General features: G+C 41.9%; 1 protein-coding gene across 2 annotated transcripts in view; it reads left to right on the plus strand.

Moving 5' to 3' along the window:
• The window catches only part of CUNH10orf90 (chromosome unknown C10orf90 homolog), a 229,561-nt gene that overhangs the window by 35,822 nt on the left and 175,352 nt on the right, over nucleotides 1-18,387 (plus strand). The window lies entirely within an intron of this gene.

Below are 18,387 nucleotides of genomic sequence, written 5' to 3' on the forward strand. Positions count from 1 at the left end.
ATTCATGTTGACATGAAACCAGGCTCGGCCAAGCAGCTGGAATCAGAGCTTTCTCTTCGCTGGGGGTACCAAAAGGAATGAAAGTGCGTGACCTTGGCCTCTTAGACTCCCCCCTTCTTATCTGTTACTGCCAGACACGGATATGAACTCACAGTGATTTTTCTCTAGTAGTGGGTCTCCCTCTACCCCTTCTATTTTTTAACCTGGGAACAGCCCAAATTCTGGAGTTTCAGTCTGGCTTCAGGACTAGAGGCATGAACCACTCGAAGACAAGAAAGAGCTTGGCTTCCTTGCAGGTTTGGCTTTGGGCGGTACTCCTGGTGAATCCGAGGCCGCTGTGTGACCGCTCCACCAACATGGACCACGGTGAGGTTTTCCTAATCATCCACGAGGGATAGTAAAGTGGAACTATTCCTTAGAACTTAAAATAACTGGTTTATCTCCATTATTTAAAAAAAAAAAAAAAATCACTGCTCTTACATGGCCAACCTGGTTTCACTGAGCTTTATTTCAGTTTAGCAAGATGGCCTTAGTCATGGCAGCCGAGATAGCTGCTGGATGGGAATGTCCTTACCGAGAATCAGAGAAAAGTTTGGAAGTGTTGACAGCCCCAAGGACAGTTACCCTTTCACTTAGAAATCAAGGTTACATACTCCTGGTGAAGCGGTTTTAAAGTCAGGCCCGTTTCTTTAATTGCTAGCACCAGCCTACCTGGGAAGCCTGCAGTGGCGGCACCAATATAGCTCGGTTTATTGATCCCCGTGATTCAGTGTTTCTGCTCAAGGCATATTTTAGTAGTTTTAACAGATCAGCACAATAGTGCAAGGATCAATCATTATTTCTTCCTACTGATCCATTTTAATTGTGATATCAAAGATGCAGTGATCCTTTCTTAAGTCGGAAGAACATATCTAAAGCCAGGATAAGATTTTATTATCATTGTAATGAGCCTTGCCCATGAGAGGCAAGGTAGGAGGCTCATCGGTGCCTGACCTGACCCCAAGCATCCACACCCCTGAGCTTACCTGGAGCTGCTGCCCTCCGCAATGCAGCCAGCCAGGTGACCTCTTTCCCTCCTTCCTCACTAGGACAGCCGTGGGTTTTGGGAGGCAGATGGTTTCAGCAGGATTTTCCTGTGCTTGGAGTGGTGTGGGGTGGAATGGACAGGGAAGGTGAGGTAATGGTCCACTTTCTGTGATAATCTGTCTTTACAACAAAGGAGCGTGGATTGTACACCGGGAAAAGAAGTCTGAGGCCTTCCCACACTTCGGGAAGTAATCCAGCATTCCGTGGGAAGTCTCCCACCTCAAAACCACCCACTGTAGGAATTAAAGATTGCAGTAAAAATTCTGGTGAACGATGTAAAGAAATTCAGTGATTGAATTTCAGTCCTCCAGTTAATGTCTACATTGCCCACTCTCTACTTCATTTTGAGTCCTTGATACCTTCAGGGAAATTAAAGTGTTGCCCAAACAAGGTCAGCCTACTGAGAAAGGATATGCCCTGGCTCAGTCCAATACTGCTTTCCCCACGCTCTTGTCCTCTGAATTTCTCTTCTCCCCCAGAATATGTTGGAACCAATCAGATGGAGGATGGATGATAGAGGAGACACAGCCTAAAAGACCACTGTATTCTGGGTCAGGTTTCCCAAATGATGTTCCTTTTGTTACCATTTAAGTAGGATGCCATAAAATACTTGTATTTTATAAAAACATTACTTGGTCAAGCCTGCTTGGGAAACACCGGGTTACTAGGGTGAGCCGTTTTCTTTAGTGAGGACTCTTAGAGCCCTCAGTATGCCGAGGGCCTGCTTGCCCTTTGCACAGTGGGCACCTTGCTGGACAAGTGTCATATGGAACATGCATTAGGAAATACTGTTCTGGCTCTCAAGACGTTTACTGAATACCTGTTCTAGAAGGCTAGGCCCTGAGGCCCCCCAGCAAAGGATAGACCAGTGTCTGCTTAGATATAATCTCTTCACTTCCAATAAGGAAGAGTGTGTGGAGATTCTAGGATCCCATGAGGCACCCTCCTCAGAACCTCTGCAGTTTTCTGCATCAGCATGGCCATTGGGCCACAGAACTTGATGCATCTGTCACTTGTGATTGAGCAGAAAACACCTGCCAGCTCCTTAAGGGCAAAGGCAGAGTGGGTATTTGTCCATCTTTGGCTGCCCAAGGTCCCTTTATGTCTCCCACCAGCATGCCAAGTTCTTTCTAGGTATATTAATTCCCACTGCGCTCAGCCTTGTTGGAAATAAATATGGATGCCTGTTCCCCACTGTGGAAGCTCAAGTGATCCCTAGGTGGATTTCCTGCCCGACTCTTCCTCTTCCTGCTCCATACTTTCAGCATAAATCCTAAACATGACCCACCGGATGCTCTTTCCTAAAACTTTGGCCCTGGAATGAGAAACGTAAGGAGAAAAGAAACCATCCCAGGTCACATGGCCCAAAGTTCTTACCTCGACTGTATGTCTGGCTATAAGACCATTCCTGACTCTCTCTGCTGTTTAGTTCCCAGGACCCCACTTAGTTCCTGCCCCGGTCCATGTTCTCAGTCTTCTCACCAATTCTGTGAGCTCTCCAAATACGATTGGTTTAGGTTAGCCCAAGGCAGGTCCTGCCGGGAACTCTGCATGGAAAACCAAAAAGGACCTGGTTTTATTATCTTGTAATCATCCTCCAGTGCCTGCCCCAGTGAAACACCTAGTAAGATTTTAATACCTACTTGCTGAATTGACCGGCGAAGTTCCTCATCTCTTCGTATCATGGGGGGTAGATCTAAAAAGGTGCAATGATGGGCTTATTCATTCAACAAATGTTTATTAGGTAAACATTGTGTTTTAGAAACCATTCTAGGGGCTGAGACGATAGCCATGAGCAATCAAAGACCCTGCCACAGGAAGCTCTCATCCTACTTGGGGGGTTGGGGACAGACTAACAAAGATACAGGTTGCCAGGTGGTAGTGTGCTCTGCAAAGAAATATAAAGTGAAGAAAGGGGGTAAAGAAGAATGGAGGTGCACTGCCTTGTATAGATGGTCAGAGAAGACTTCTGGGAAAAAGGGACATTTGAGAGACACGAGGGAAGGAAAGAAGTAAGCTATGAGATATTTGGGGAAGGACAAAATCCTGAGTCTGGGACGTGCGTAGGTTGGTTGAGAACAGCACAGAGGCCAGTCAGGAGCTGCTGAATGAAGGGATGGTGGGGGATGGCATCACAGATGAGAGGTGCTGAAGCCAGGGTAAGTCAAGTTGAAGTCAGGAGCCCAGGGGAGGTTTTGAGTAGGGGAGGAGGTGCTCTGACTTGGGTTTTAAAAAGTATTTACTCTAAGGTCTGCTGTGACGTCCAGCTGTGAGCTTATCCAACAGCTCGTAGAGTTGCTGGTCAGACAGGGATGGGGCCTGAGGCCTTGGGCTGTGCTGTTTGCTCTAACTTCTGTGTCTCCCATGGAGGACAATTGCATAGTGTATTTTGAAATCAAATTATGTTGTTAATATTTCATGTGAGTCTTTCCAATATTGCTACTTAATTTGTGGCAATGATAAGTATGTAGGGAAATATGTGCTTGCACATGTAAATTAAATAATTTTATGTCAAGTAGCTATCTGAAGGGTTGTTGAGGTTCCTTTGCATAATGGGAGTGTGTGCACCTTTCTAACTAGAGCATGGTTAGCACTGTCGGAGCCAGGGACCATCACTGCATGCCAGGGCACTCTGGCCACCTCTAGTAAAATCCTCCCTGTCATTCAGGCTTCTGGGGGAACAGAGGCTGCTGAGTGGTGGCAGACCACGGTGCTGAAATAATTGGAAAGGACTTCCTTGAGCAGGGTTTGTCAGCTTCAGCACTACTGGCACTGTGGCAGATAATTCTCTATGGTGGGGGCCATCCTGGCATTGTAGGATGGTAGCTGCATCCTTGGCTTCTGCCTACCAGGTGCTAGCAGCACCTCCTCCCCCATTATGAAAACTAAAGATGTCCCTAGACATTGACGTCTATCCCCTAGAGGTAAGATGGCCCCAGTTGAGAACCACTGTTATAGAGTGTTCAGACTCAAAAACAACACTAACAGAAAGAGAAATCTGGATTTTTTTTTCTTGGTCACAAGGAGGAGCTAGCTGAACCCACCAGTGGGCAGGGGTGATAAAGAGTGGAAAGTAGGGTCGGGGTCTCCTTTCTAAGCCTGATAAAATCATTCATCAGTTGAGCTAGAGAAAGTTGATATCCATGGAGTTTATTTCAATTATTTTTGTTCACTTAACAAATCTGATTGCTACTATTTCCCAGGGACAATATAGGTTCAAGGATGAAGTGGGAGTGAGTATAAGAATGAACCAGACACAATTCTGCAGATTCTAATATCTGATGCAAAGTGATATTACAGGGGAAAATTTGGGGGTTCTAGGAGGAAAATAGGGAGAAACACCCCAATGAGACTGTAGGACAGAGAGACGGGAAGGATGTTTGCTAAACTGGGGGGTCTGAAGGAACTGAGTATAATGGAGTTGGGACAGGGTGGCAGAAATGGTAGAGAACAGCATGTTCAAGGCCAAGAAGCCAGAGTGTAGTTCGTTCAGAGGACTGTAGGTAGTTCAGTATCACTGAAATATAAAATAATTGTAGAGTATGAATGGATGGGTCCTGATGAATTAAAGTGAAGTGAGAGAATTCTCTCTAGATTTTCCCAATTTTGCTACATTAATTGTATGGAGGAATTTTTATTAATATCAAGAATGAGTGAAATGGTCTCAGAAAAAACAATCCATAAGATTGTCATACTGAAATAACTAAATTGGGGACTCTTATTCATGACAGATGCCACTAAAAATAAATACACCATATGTCATCATTATCATAATAAACAATCAACATTTATTAATTCCTTCCATGCACAAAGCACAGATGGCAACAATAGCTAGGGAAGAACACTTGAAACAAATATGACTTCATTCACTCAGCAAATATTGATTGAGCACATGCTGGGTGCCTGCAGTGGGCCAACTACTGAACATACACAGATAGATTCCACACCGTCCCTGACCTAAAGGAATACAGCTTTTAAACAGAAGACATCTACTGTTTTTGTCACCTGGAGATGTGTCACACAAATTGAAAAGGAAAATATTAAGACCTCACTAAATCAGTGCACAAAGGACAAAAAAAGGAGATGAAGCTAAAGAATACACAGAAAAATATTCAACCCCATTAAAATGTAAATTAATTCACAATGTGTCTATTGAAACTGAACATTGCCCGTGGTCACATAAAGTAGTAGAACCCACTGGGAAGACATAATTCAATAGAAAGAAAACAACCATATACTGGAAGATGTTCATTGTAGTATTATCTATTTTAAGAAAAATCAGGAGCAACCTAAACGCTTGATTGTAGGGAAAAGATTGTGTAAATTTTGGTAATTTGCAATAGAAGTTATAAACAGGTTGTAATAGTGCAAAACACGCAAAGCATTTTCTATCCTTCTTGAGGGCTGTTCCACAAGAGGGTCAGAAGGGGCCTCCTCCATTATGGGCACTCAATAAATATTAAGCATAACACCTAGGTCAAATTAAAAAGCAATGACTAATTAAGCACATGAAATAAAGACCAGGCAGGGATGCATTAAATTTATAATTGTTGTTTGTGGTTGGACCCTGAAAGCAGTATGCTAAGTGAAATAGATCAGACAGAGAAAGACAAATACTGTATGATGTTATTTATATGTGGAATAAAACAACAACAACCAAACTCATAGGAGATGAGATCAGACTTGCAAGTGCCAAAGGTGGGGAATTGTAGGAAGGGGGTCAACAGGTACAAACTTCCAGTTACAAGTTACAAGTCAGATAAGTACTAGTGAGGTAATGTACAGGATGGCTATGTCTAACCTGGTTTGATGATGTATAGGGATGTTGCTTAAGAGTAAATCCTAAGAGCTCTCATAATATAGAAAAAAATTTTTTTCTTCTCTTCCTTCTTTTCTTTTTATTGTATCTATATGAGAAGACAGATGTCTGCTGAACCTGTTGTGATCATTTCATAGTATATGTAAATCAAGTCATCAGGCTGTACACCTTAAACTTACACAGTGACGTATGTCAATTATTTCTTGATAAGACTTGAAAGAATTTGTAATTTTTGAATTCGTTGGGAATATAGATTATTCCCCTCCTCCCATTTACTGAAATTTATAAAATATTTACATGGCTTCTATAAGTTTAAAACCAAAGGAAATTAAAACAAATTAAAACAAAATGATTAACAGTGAGTCTAATGTTTCCTTCCCCATAACCAGTCAAAAGACTCTGGATTTGCTGAATTTTTCTTCCCTCTGCCCCCTCCATCCTCCAGGGAGGATCTTCTGTCTTTTCTGACTTCTGTAATGGAAAACAGGAGAGTGGCCTGAGGTGGAGAGGAGGAAGGTGCTCAAGAAATGTAAATAATGTTGTTGAATTGTTTTAAAATTCCTTTAGTTTCAGTGGACTGTGTTCTTTTGATCAAGACACTGTCCTGGGGATGAATCACGTGGGTGATAATTTTATAAATGTGGTTTAATTTTTTTTTTTATTAATTAAAGCAATAAAGCTAAAGTAGTCAAGACAGTTTAGAATTGGTAACAGGATAGAATACTGAGCCCAGATATAAACCCACAGTTGCCTGATGAGTGACAAAGAGGCCACAGCAATGACGTGAGGAAGAACTTGTCCTGAAACAGTTGGAAATATACAAAATCAGTCCCAGCTGGATTGTAAAGTGTTTTACCTAAATGTAAAAGACAAAAACAAGTGGGTTTTATTTTTTTAAAAAATTTTCAAAGATTTATTTATTATTACATAGAGAGAGTGCGAGTGGCAGGAGAAGCAGAGGGAGAGGGACAAGCAGACTCCTCACTGAGCATGGAGCCAGACGTGGGGCTTGATCCCAGGACCCCGAGATCATGACCTGAGCCAAAATCAAGAGTCAGACACTTAACCAACTGAGCCACCCAGCTTAGGTAGGTTTTAGTAGATAACATGAAAAAATATTTTTAGGATTATGGGTGGGTAAAACATAAAATGCTAACTGTAAAGGAGAAGATTGTTCCATTGAATCATTTTAAAATTAAATTAAAATTGAGGATTACTGCTCATCAAAAGAGTCCATGTAAAGCAATAAAGAGGCAAACCACAGACAGGCAGAAGATAATTGTGATAGATCAAAAGATCCATCTAACAAAGGATTTGTATCCAGTATCAGATATATAAAGAATTTCTATAAATTCAATAGGGAAAAACAACACAATTTTTAAAAGGGCCAAAGACTTGAAAAGATCCTTCACAAAAGAGGATATCCAATGGCCAAAAAATATATGAAAAGGTTCTCAAGATCATTACTCATCAGGGAACTGCACATTAAAAGTGCAGTGAGATATTACCCACCAGCATAGCTAAAATGAAATAGACACAACCAAGTGTTGGTGAGGGTTTGAAGCAGCGGGGATGCTCATGCATTGCTTGTAGGAGCGTGGACTAGCACAGTGACTTTGGAAAACCCTTGAGTTGTCAGTACTGAAGCTGAACACACTCAAACGCTGTGGCTAAGTGATTCAACCCCTCATGTGTATTCCCAACAGGAACGCATGTCTCTGTGTCTTGGAGGACATGTATGAAGAATATCCACGATAGCATTATTTGTAACAGGCATTTAGTAGGAAACAACCTAAATGTCTATCAAGAGTGAAATGGATAAAACGTTGGAGAAATTAAAAGGAACAAGCTACTGCCACACACTGCAAGATGGTGTGCAATGTTGAATAAAAGAAACCAAATACAAAGGAGTATATATTGTACACTTTCCTTTATGTACAGTTTAAAAAAGACAAAATGAATGTCTGGTTCTGACTGAAGTCAGAATCATAACTGGAGGGTGGATGAAGGGGCAAGGCATAAAGGAGGCTCATACTTTTAAACGACCAGAATGGTGATTCTGCAGATGTGTTCATTTTGTAAATCTTACCAAGCTATACATTTGTTCCTTTTTGTATGTGTATGTCATACTTCAATAAAAAGAAATTGAAATTGTTTGACTTATAGGAGGAAAGACTGGGGTGCTTGATTCTTATCTTTAGGCAAATACAGTATTATATTTAAAGTAAGGACAGAGAAGTCTAGCTTATATCCAGGTAAGTGAAAAATCAAACAAGTATAAGTGAAGTAAAAGAGAATCTGGCCAGGCAGGAAGAAAGACTCAATGAAGATGAGGTTGGTCAAATGCGACCATGGTTTGTGGGAAGATGGGAAGGCTTTGTCCTAGAATCTTCAAGAAGAAAACAAATGGTGTCCCAGCACCAAGGAGAGTCCCTGTCAAAGTCATGAACAAAGCTAGATAAAATAACTGTTTCTTTGATTCTAAGATGCACATTTTGTCACATTTTAACATTCCTGAGATCTAGATGCGTCATGGAGTCCATAGCACTTGGAAGTTAATGGTGGTATCTTAGGTCCAGAAAATAATGGTACATCAATATAAGATTGTAAGATTGAAAGGCACCTTCAATTTGATGAAATATGGTAATAAAACCCCTCCCGGCTTTAAGATTCCCTTGTGAGCCTCATAATAAGGGAGGCTTATTCCCTTAGGAAAGCATTTTCTATCCCTCCCGAGGGTTGTTCCACAAAAGGGTCAGAAGGGGCCTCATCCATTATAGGCACTCAATAAATATTAAGCATCAGCTGTGGCCCACAGCCAGCTCTGAATAAAAATTGGCATATGTTAACATTTATTGCTCATGGATTTTGTGACTGATGATCTCTCTCTCTCTCTCTCTCTGTATAATCCACATTTGTAATGGCAAACCCCAAAGTAGAACAGAGGGAGAGCCAATGGTAGATGATGCTTTCCTCTGCAGAGATAGAGCGTGGGATGAGGGAGATCAGCCTGGAAGCTAGAGAGGTGCCCAGGACACAGGCAGAGACAAAGGTCTTGATATCAGAGCTTGTTGCCCTAGCAAAGATCTCAGAAGCCATTCACACAAATGAAGTGCTGTGTTGGGGAATGCTTCTCCTGCAGAGAATGAAGTGAGGGGCTTGTGTATCAATGTGTGTCCATACCTAAGGACTGAATGTTTGGCCGTGATGGATACACTTGTGAAGAAGACTGGCTCTGAGCTGCCAGAGTGTAAGAACCCAAGCTGTGCTTGCAGAAGAATCCAAACCAGTCATCGTGAGTGGAATGCACAGCATCTTGGTAGTGTTATCTTGCTGTGGTGCTTGTTTTTGCCCATCAGCAAGCAGAACATTCTTTTCACTGGCACCCCGGGGAAAGGAGTGGAGATCTTACATCACTCCCTGGTTGGAGATCAAATTGGAAGGAATGCCCCAAGTCTCCTCATTTGGTGTGGGGTGTAGATGTATAGAGTGATTTGGGGAGGGAGGTTAAAGAGGAGGCAGTTCAAAAGAAATTAGCCTAGCATATATCGAGGAATTTGTACTATTTGATTGCACATGGTGTTTTTGACTTTCTCCTTCTTTGGGTTATCAGAAAGAGGAGAAACTTTCAATGGGGAGGAATTAAGTCAGCTGGGTTTTCTCATAGCAGATGATACCTGACAGATTTAGAATCGCCGTCAGGGATTTAAGTCTTCTATTGTCTTTCAGGTTCGATGAAATAGCTCTGGTTATGAAAGGGAGGTGCAGGAAGCAAGAAGCCGAGTCAAATCAGTGTTGCAGGCCCTACTTTGCCGGGGCACTGAAGGTCACTGGATCAAGAAGGGGAGACTTGCTGTTATTTTTCTTCCTGCCTGAGATTCAGTTAGGAAGAGACAAGCAAAGAACAAAGATCAAAGGTTTTGCTCTTCAAGTGGCATGAATTGCCCCAAGCTTGGCTTTAGCTGTGAATGGCTGTTAATTAAGGAGATGGATTGTACAGACCGAAGACAAGGCTCAAATACCTAAGAGCCCTGCCTTCCAGAGTTTAGTGGAGAAAGAGCCACCATGTTGCTGCCCAAAGGATTGATTGCTAGAAGCTGCCAGAGGATTCACACTGCATGACCACCTTTGTGCCTTTGTCATAACTACAATGCCTGCCTGCCTCTTAAAATCCTCCCAAGGCCCAGCTCACCGTTCACCTCCTATCCAAACAAATGCCAACTGTGTGCAAGACTCTGGTAGATTCCGTAGGATGGGTGGGATCATATTAGAATGGTTACTTGGTGTGTGTCTCCCCCATCTCCTAACCCTATGCACATCCAAGATCTTCAGGTGAGCCCTGAAAACCTTTCCTGTAGGACAGCTAGACGTGAGTCACCTACTAGCTTTTGAAAGAGGGTTGTTACAGAAATAGAAGCATAGATGAGGGCAAATACTTGAATATTAGATTCAGTAGCCATTGGTTTAAGTGTGAAGCGGATAGATCTGGGTGTTTATTCCACCCAGATTAGATAAAAGAGTCACAGGCTTGGAAGGAGGGCACACTCAGACAGGAACACAAGATCAAGAGACTATCAGTTTCTGGCAGACAACAAGCATCAGCAGTGGGGGGGGCTGTGTATCAATTTTTAGCAGAAATGTGCTCATTTGTGCCCCGATGCCCCAAGACACAGCTCAGCCCCACATCCAGCCATCCCGGAGGACAACCCTCTGTTCAGTGGTCTGGGACACTCGGAAGTCCTCTATCACTGATGCCAGTAGAGGTGGTAGTGCCCTGATGGGAGGTCCCCAGCACATGGCCAAATTGGAATTAGATGGAGAGTGTTTGGAATTTCATGAAGTTACAACACTGGGCCTGAGCTTGACTCCATTTGGACTTTCCTCTGACTCTATTTTTGTGATGTTTTCTCCCTTTCTTATGATAAATATTACAGTGATCTGGGTAGAGACTATCTCTCCCAGTGGGGTAGAGATCATATGCTACTAATCTTTGGATCTTCACAGTGCCTTATACATCATAGGTACTGTAAAAAAGGTATTTGCAGAAAACTGAAAGAAACCTTAAGGAGATTTGGTTAGAGAATAAAATATAAGGAGATTAAAAGTATAAGTCAAATCAGATCTTTGTATTTAAGATTTCATACTTTGTGGTCTTGCTTCAAATGCCTCTTCTTTCACAGATAATGGTGGCTGAAGTCCTATTATGAAATATTACTACTATGAAGTATAATAACTTGGCTTAGATACTATTTCATTCTTCTCTGTTTCATTCAACAGAAGACATGAACTTTGCTGGTTTATGGCACTCATCACATCTGGGATAGTTTGTCATGGACTGCTGCAGAAATGGCCCCCAACAAGTTGTGCCTTCCCATAGCCATGCCCTAGTGTTGCTCCTCCCGTCTGACTGCGGGCTGGGCCATGTGATTTGCTTTGGCCAAAAGGACATTAGCAGCTATAATACAAGCAGAAACTTGAAAAGCCCTCGTGAAGTGGGGCTCATCCCCCCTAATTTCTGGGAAACTTTCTGCCTCTGTATGAAGAAGCTCCGGCTAGCTTCCTGGAGGAAGAAGCCTGGGAGCCTCAGGATCCCAGCTGAGAGCCCAGACATGCCAGTGAGGCCATTCTAGACCCTTGAGCCTCTGCCGAGACAGCCTAGATCAGAAGCATCCTGTCAATATGCAAAATCGTGAGAAATAATAAATATGTTGTTTCAGGACACCAAGTTTTGTAGCACTTTGTGGTGCTGTAAGTGCCACCTGGTACATGATAGAGCCTAATAGTTGGCATGGAAAAAAGAGTATTTATGCTGTTCTGTTTCACAGATGATTTCAGATACTGTCAAAGCATGTAAATATAGTAAATAGAAGCTAATGCCATGTCTCTTTCTGGTTCTATGTCCTGCCTTCTAGAGGAATGATGGCCTGCAGGGTCACTGAGCAATGATCCTCCCTACTGACCGATAGGCATCAAGTGTGAACCTTCCCTGATGTTAGAAGGCTGAGCTGAGGGTAGGAAGCTGTGGAGGAGTTATCAGATGGGGACCCACCTGAAGAACGGACAACTGGGCTTCTATCCAAATCCCCAGTGCCCATGTCCACCCCACACGGTAACCTCAGTCCCAACACGGGAAGGACAGGGGTTGTCTGGAGTTGATACCTTAGCGTTGGGATTGAGCAGAAGGTGCTACAAGGCTGTATGGACTTCATGTGCCTTTCTCTAACCCTGAATCCACTCCACAAAGACAAGCTATAACTATCCTTGCCCTTGTCATATTCTTGGAGGTGCTTACCACATTTTGTGAATGTTTTTATGGTGACCAAGCACCTTGATTCCCATCCTACCCCAATGACTTTCAGTAGATCATTTAAGATCTGTGGCCTTCTATACAAAGTGGGGATGAAAAGACACTACCTCCTCAAAAGTGTGCAGGTAGAGCCGTGGGAGTTCAGTGCAATGACCACTATAGTCTCACAGTTTCTCTCTGTCCCTAAAAGACTTCAGATTGTACCCACTCTTGAACCTGCTCCACAACTACATCGACTTTGCCTGATACCTTGTGGCTGCTTTGGGGACCCACGACACAAAGAGATGCGTGATGGGGCCACAGGGCCTTCCCATGTATAATGTAGAACATAGGATTTTAAGGAAGGAGAATCAGCTTCAGTGGAGCCCATGGTCTCCTGACTGCCTTCCAGGGAGCACAGGGCTAGACTGCCCGTTCACATTTATTGGACAAGTGGTGGATGTCGGGTCATCACAATCGGCAGCTTCTCCCAGGGTACCGCATATTCTGTTCAGATGTAAAACGTTGAAAGCCTTGGTTCATGCATAAACTAGAGGCTTATATCCAGAGAGAAAGAGTTCCCCAGAAATCCTGCAGTCTTCACTTGAAGGTCACATAGGTTTGATATGTCTTGATTGAGAAGTTCCTGGTTGCTTTGTTAAAAACAAGACCTGGCAAGAGCTAGTTTGTCTATAGTGATTTAAGGGGAGAGAAAAGCTCTGTGAAGAACTTGACTTTTAAATTGCTTTATATAGTTTTTCAGAACTGAATTAGTAATTGTGAACTTTTGTATAAGTAGATTGAAGTGTTCACCTGTAGCTTTGGTCCTTAGATGTCATTGAACTTGGGGCAAAATGCAGTATTATGGCTTTAGAGATAAAGCTAGTGCCCATTGATTTATACAAAGAGTAAGGAGTATTTGCCTGCCTTTCAAGGAATAATGCATATGCTCTTTGAATATCAATAGTTATAAAGATGTGTGAAATCCAGCATTTGGTATGCCCCACCAGATACCAGCCCCCAGAATTCAAGGCCGACTCTGCTTTAGTATGAAACACACCACTGCTTCTTCGAGGGCAAGTTTTTCTCCTATGAACCACTTGGGTAACATTTTTAACATGCTGGAAGCTGAAAAGTGTTAATTGACTGCTAATTATTAATAGCACATATGCAGGAAATTCTTTGTTTTAGAAATGCATGAATACTGGCAATCTTTTAGAGAAGAGTTTTCAGAAAGATCATTTTAGATGTTAAAAATTTCTCATCTGAGACATTGAGGTTTGGGTAGTTGGACCCTAAGGAATGAAGGGAATAGCTTGAAGTTGTTGAACTGATTGGAAAATATGGTAGTCCACCTGTAAGGTCTCAAGGTCTAAATTTCTGCATTTCTGCATCAAAATATACACCCATCTCCCTTTTCTCTAGCATCACTAAGAATTCTGAGCTTCTTCGGTTGATTGGCAAAATGGGAGTGCGTGTCATGGGGTTCTTAAGGGAAGGGGGTCTGGAGACAAAGCCACTCTGATGAACATTTCTCACAGGGTGGTGATGTGTAGTGTCTTTTGTCTTTTCTCTCTAGTGCTATCCAATAGAACTTTCTACAGTGATGGAAATGTGCTGTATCTGCACTGCCCAATACAGCTATTGAGCACTTGAAATGTGACCAGTGTGACTGAGCAACTGAATGTTTAATTTCATTTCATTTTAATTAATTTAAATTTGAATAGCCACATATGGTTAGTGGTTACCGTATTGTGCAGGACAGCTCTAGAGCATGCAGAATTCATGCCGTTGTGGAGTTTGTCTGTACTGTCAATGTGCTACTTGGGGCCACATCTACTCAGCACCCTTGGAGCCTGGATAGGACTCCAGAAATTGTGAGGCGCTGGGGAAGCAATTCTAGAATAGCTCCTTAAACAAGATCATTTTAGTGAGGGGTCCAGAGAGCTGATTAAAGCCACATTTAACAAAAATCCTCTCTCCTGGGAGTGTTTAAGAGTAAGTATTGAGCTATCATTAAAAAGATAATAATACGTGTTGAAAAGGGTGTGGAGAAATCGGAAGCCTCATACACTGCTGGTGGCAATGTAAAATGGTGCAGTTGCTTTAGAAAACAGTCTAGCACTTTCTGAAAAGTTTAGACATAGAGATCCCATATGACCCAGGAGTCCTACACAGGAGAAATGGAAACCTATGTCCACATAAAACTTGTACACTGTTCATAGCAGCATGATTCATAATAGCCAAACAGAACAACTCAAATGTCCATCAACTGATGAATAGATCAATAAAATGTGGTGTATCCATACAGTGGAATATTATGGGGCAATAGAAAGGAATGAAGTACCAATACATACTACAGCATGGATGCATCTTGAAAATATTACGCTAAGTGAAAGAAGCCATTACAAAGGACTACATATTGTATGATTCCATTTATGTGAAACGCCCAGGTATAGGAAGTGGTTGCCTAAGGCTTGGGGGGTGAGAGGAAAGTAGGGAGTGATTGCCAATGGGTGTGGAGTTTGTTCTGGAAGGGACGAAGAATTTCTGGAATTGTGGATATGGTTGAACAATTCTGTGACTATACTAAGAGCAATTGATTTGTACACTAAAGTGGGTAAATTGTATGTGAATGTATGTGAATTATATCTTAATCAAGTTGTTACACTTAAAAATATCATAAATTAGATGCAAATGGAAACAAACAAGAAAGAAAAACAGAACAAGTATAGAGTCTCCCACCCCTTCCCCAGACACAAGAGTGTGGGGTTGGGACACGTGGAGTCCTTTTGTGAGATTTCCAGATGGGGCTTCATTTGAGCTTTCCTCTCCTCTAACTTGTCATGTGTCTGGTTTTCATTTATTAACTGTGGGTGGGTAGAGGTTTGATTATAGCTATGGATTAAAATAATGACTAGGAGAGGCAATGAATTCCTAATCTAATGTGTTTTGAAGCATTTGATTGAATATGTGGACAAAATTAAAATGAAAATTCATTTCTCATTCACTCATCCAGCAAATATTTAGTAAGTACGTACTGTGTGCCTGGGACTCTTCTCAACCCCTGAGAATAGCAGTGAACAGGACAGAGGAGATCCCTGCCCTCCCTGAGAGCCATCCAAGCTCAAGGTGCTGGACTGGAACCATGCGAGTCCATTGGTCAGGGCCCTGGAAGGAGACTGACAGCATACTCCATTTGGGTAATTTTAGGAGAGTTTTAAAAGGGGCCATTTATAACCTATGAACGGGATGGTGCAGAACCCCAGGACTGTGTCAACAGCTTCTCCCTGCTGGAGGTAGTGAGGCGAAGCTAGGTTATCCAGGGTAGAGAGTTGGGGGCTGGGCAGAGCGGGAGGACCGCCTGCAGGAACTGAACTCAGCCCACAAATGGCCCACAAGGAGGAGCCAGGGGAATCAGTACCCCAACTTCTTTCCTTTCTACATCCTACCTGTGGTCCCTTCTGCATGAACCCAATTGGAAGCCGGGGGCGAGGGAACTCTGTCAGCGCAGTCCATGCAAGTCAGCCTGCCAGGGTACAACACAGGTGGAGAGAGATGGAGTAGATCTGGAGAGGTGGATGGGTGGCATCCGGTAGAGGATACAAGGTTGAGAAGGATGCACTTCTAACCCACACCCTTGTGATCTTTAGGACTCAGAGAGGAAGCCAGCATATTTCTTGGCTTCTGAGAAGACTCCAAGTAAGGGTCCAATGTGAGCAGTCCTTGCTTCTCTTGGCAGAATATGAGCACCGTAAGGCTGGGGATTCTGTCTCTTTTGTTTGCTGTTGTTTCCCCAATTCCCAGAACAGTGCTGGCACTTAGTAGATGCTCGATGAATAGTTACCGAGAAAACAGTAACGCATGACACCCACTGAGGGCGTCCTATGAGCCAGGTGTTACACTAAATGATTTATATACGTTGTTTTATTGTTACTCTCATTTTACAAATGAGGACAATGAGGCACAGAGGATCAAGTATCTTGCCCAAAGCCACATGGCCTGTAAATGGCAGAGACAGAAACTTTTAAGCTAGTAGTTAGTTCTATAAGTTTTTGGTTAGGACTCCTATACCTTCTTCAAAATTATTGAGGAGACCTTTGTTGATGTGGGCTGTATCTATTTGTATTTATTGAATTAGAAATGAAAACTAAGAAAAACTTAACACATTAATTTACTGATTCATTTAACAGAGCAGTAATGTATCTATTACATGTTGACATAATAACATTTTTTTATTAAAAGTACTATGCTTGAAAACAAAAATCTTACGCATTTTTGCATATTTCTGTAATGTATGGGTTAATAGAAAACAAGTAGATTCTCACATCTGCTTCTTCATGCATTCTGTTACAAATGTGTTGTTTGGATTGAAGTACATGAGGAAAATGAGAGGTAATACAAATATGCAGCTGCAAAAGGAGGGATATTTTAACAACCTTTTCATGTAATTGTGGATTTTCTTCCTTGATACTATGCTACAGCTTGTCAAGTGATAGTTTTCTAAAGGTTAGATATAATGTGGAATGTGAAACCGTATCCATGAACTTTTCTTACTTTTTTACTCTAAAACCCACTTGCTGGTCTGGCGCTTGAATGGATCTTTCATCCACGTATAATTCCGTAACATCATGCATGGGTGATTTGGAAAATTTCTGTTCCTCGAGTTATGCAGATCTTCTAAATGTTGGCACGTTTTATTTTATAATAGAGAAAATGAATTCACTGATATCACCATCGATTTCATTGGAAAAGCCTTTAATTATTGAGAAGCTGTCAAGGTCAAGGAAGCATTATATAAGTTTTCAAAATTCTAATTTCACTTGAAAGTTCAAATTTTGTCTTTAACAACGAAGATTATCCAGTTGTTTCCCTTAAAGTAACAGGTTCCGTTTGTTCATTTAAAAAAAAAAATGTCTGCCAAACACTCACATCTGAAGGACTGTGGTTTGTGAGTCAGTGGTTCATTCAAGTTAAAATGGCGCATCATGAAAACAATGGCTAGTTCCATTTGCAGCTACGGCAATTAACAGTTGTGCAAGTGCTGTTCCTCGGGACAACCCATGGATTACAGCCAACGTGAGCTTCTCATTTTGTCACACAGAATACTAAAAAGTGGGTCCCCAAGGGTAGCTATATGATAAAAGCAGTAATTTTTCTGGTTTCATCAAAAACATACCAAAGGACATGGGCATTTCTGTTTTGTTTTGTACCATGAGTGTGTGGTGGTGAAGAATACAAGGTTTGTAGCCAAGTTTGGTGCTACTGACTCGATTCATGGTAAAGAGTCAGCTGTTTTATCGACCATTACTCTGACCATCAGCACAAATGTCAGTTCAGTGGGGAAGGCAAATAACATCTTGGTGAGATTATAGAAATAATTTAAGCTTGTGGAACTCTAAAAGGATCATGATGATCCCCATACTTTGAGAACTACAATTTTGAGAGATGCCTACTTTTAGATAGCTCCTCTTTAAACCTTTAGGTCATTGCCTTGACTATTCTGATGGCTATTGTCCCAGATTATGTTCTTCATCATATCATTGAATATGAAGTTTGGAAAATGAAATTCAGGACCTATATTGCTTCCCCAATTCCAGCAGGTTCATCATGGAAATGAAGGGATATTCTCCAGCATTTGTACAAACAGTCCAAGATAAACACCCCAACCAAAACAGCGACATCATAGATATTTTTGAACCCGATGCAGTTAAGAGTTGTGTGAAGCTTAGTTCTGCTTCCCTCCACACCCTCACTCCCAGATTCTAAAAGGATAGTATGTTGCTAATCTGTATCTTAGCATTAGAGCCCCTCAAAGTTCTTGGAAGTAAACTCTAGAGCAGGTGGAATGCCTAGACCTTTCTGTTTCCCTGGTAGTAGGTTAGCTGATTTTACTTGTCAAGAAAGTTGATATTGGACAACCCACTCTAGAATAACCTTCAGAAATGACACGGATGAGCTGTAGTATCTTCATGTTGCTCAAAGAGCGAAGAGAGATGAGATAGTCACATGTCACAACCAGCATAAGGCAGCCCCCAACCACTGGTAAGAACCAGACCGATGATGTTACGGTAATGGGCTGTACTTGTTTTCTTCTTCAAGTGTTTTAAAACCAAAAAAATCGTTTATCATACTGATTATAACCTACAAGAATGACATTATTCATTTTTTATATCATTTCCTGTCTCAAAGGACA

The sequence above is a fragment of the Eumetopias jubatus genome, unplaced genomic scaffold (genome assembly GCF_037043125.1).
Source record: "Eumetopias jubatus isolate StellerSeaLion01/CBP00866 unplaced genomic scaffold, mEumJub1_p1.0 scaffold_17, whole genome shotgun sequence".
Lineage (NCBI taxonomy): Eukaryota > Metazoa > Chordata > Mammalia > Carnivora > Otariidae > Eumetopias > Eumetopias jubatus.